The sequence below is a fragment of the Cebus imitator genome, unplaced genomic scaffold (assembly GCF_001604975.1).
Source record: "Cebus imitator isolate Cc_AM_T3 unplaced genomic scaffold, Cebus_imitator-1.0 Scaffold0, whole genome shotgun sequence".
In the NCBI taxonomy this organism is placed as follows: Eukaryota; Metazoa; Chordata; class Mammalia; order Primates; family Cebidae; genus Cebus; species Cebus imitator.
In genome coordinates, this window is record NW_016107315.1 from 20507578 (window position 1) to 20509698 (window position 2121).

The following is a 2121-nucleotide window of genomic DNA, read 5'->3' on the forward strand; positions in this document are numbered from 1 at the left end:
AAGTTGAAGAGGAGGGGCTTCTACCTAACTCATTCTATGAAGCCAGTATCATCCTGATACTAAAACCTAGCAGAGACACAATAGAAAAAGAAAACTTCAGGCCAATATCCTTGAACATCAATGCAAAAATCGCCAACAAATTACTGGTAAATACAGCATCATTTCAAAAAGCTTATCTACCATTATCAAGTAGGCTTTATCCTTGAGATGCAAGTCTGGTTCAACATATGCATATCAATAAATGTAACTCATCACATAAACAGAACTGAAGACAAAAACCACACGATGATCTCAATAGATGCAGAAAAGGCTTTGGATAAAATTCAACACCACTTCATGTTAAAAACTCTCCATACACTAGGTATTGAAGGAACAAACCTACTAATAATAAGATCCATTTGTGACAAACCACAGCTGACATCATACTGAATGGGCACAAGCTGGAAGCATTTCCCTTGAAAACCTGCATAAGACAAGGATGCCTTCTTTCACCACTCCTTTTCAACATTGTATTGGAGTCCCAGCTGAGGCAATCAAGCAAGAGAAAGAAATTAAGGGGATACAAAAAGGAAACAGTCAAGCCAATGGCCAAATCAGGAATGCAATCTCATTCACTACTCTCTCTCAAACACACACACACACACACACACACACACACACACACACACACACAGAGTACCTGGAAATACAGGTAACCAGGGAGGTAAAAGATCTTTACAAGAAGAACTACAAAACACTGCTCAAAGAAATCAGAGATGACACAAGCAAATGGAAAAACATTCCATGCTCGTGAATAGAAATAATCAATATTATTAAAATGGCCATACTTCCCAAAGCAATTTATAGATTCAATCCTATTCTTATTAAGCTACCATTGACATTCTTCACAGAACTAGAAGAAACTAGTCTAGTTTAAAATTCATATGAAACAGAAAAAGAGCCTGAATAGTCAAGGCAATTCTAAGCAAAAAGAACAAAACTGGAGGCATCATGCTATTTGACTTCAAACTATACTACAGGGTTACAGTAACCAAAACAGCATGATACTGATAAAAAACATACATATACAACACAGCATGTTGCTAACACATCAACACAGACAATGGGTCCATGTCATGCAGCTGCAGTTGCTGCAGCTATTACTGCTCTCCACACCATTCCACAGTATAAATATGCTGCAGGAGTTTGCAATCTTAATGCACATCTTAATGCACAGCAACATCTTAATGCACAGCCACAAGTTACAATGCAACAGCCTGCTGTTCATGTACAAGGTCAGGAACGTTTGACTGCTTCCTTGCTGGCATCTGCCCCTCCTCAAAAGCAAAAGCAAAAGCAAATATTGGGAGAATGGCTGTTTCCTCTTATTCAAGCCATGCACCCTACTCTTGCTGGTTAAACCCCTGGCACGTTGTTGGAGACTGATGATTCAGAACTTCTTCATATGCTTGAGTCTCCAGAGTCACTCTGTTCTAAGGCTGATGAAGCTATAGCTGTACTACAGGCCCACCAAGCTAAAGAGGCTGTCCAGAAAGCCGTTAACAGTGCCACTGGTGTTCCAGCTGTTTAAAATTGATAAGGGATCACGAAAAAACTTGTGCTTCACTGAAGAAAATATCTAAACATTGAAAAACTTAAATATTATGGGGAAAAATGTAAAACATAAAGTAAGTAAAAAAGGAAAGAAAACTTTGAACCTTATGTACCGAGCAAATACCAGGTCTAGCAAACATAATGCTAGTCCTAGATTACTTATTGATTTAAAATCAAAAAGCACCCACAAAAATAGTAAATATAAAAACAAATTATGTTTTATAGACCCTGGGAAAAGAATTTTCAACAAAGCACGAAAATTTAAAGCATTCCTTTCTTTAATTTTATAATTCTTTACTGTGGAATAGCTGAAAATGTCAGTTCTGTTTTAAGTAACAGAATTGAAAATTGAGCAAGGAAACATAATTTGGATTATAAAATTCTTGCTTTAATAAAAATTCTTAAACAGTGAAAAAAAACCAACAACAGACGTATAGACTAATAGAACAGAATAGGGAACCCAGAAATAAGGCCACACACCTCCAACTACCCGATCCTCAACAAACCTGACAAAAACAAGCACTGGGG

General features: G+C 37.2%; 1 pseudogene; it reads left to right on the forward strand.

The window, feature by feature from the left end:
* Positions 1 to 1072: 1072 nt before the first annotated feature.
* Positions 1073 to 1772, forward strand: LOC108301075 (annotated as a pseudogene).
* The last annotated feature ends 349 nt before the right edge of the window (positions 1773 to 2121 follow it).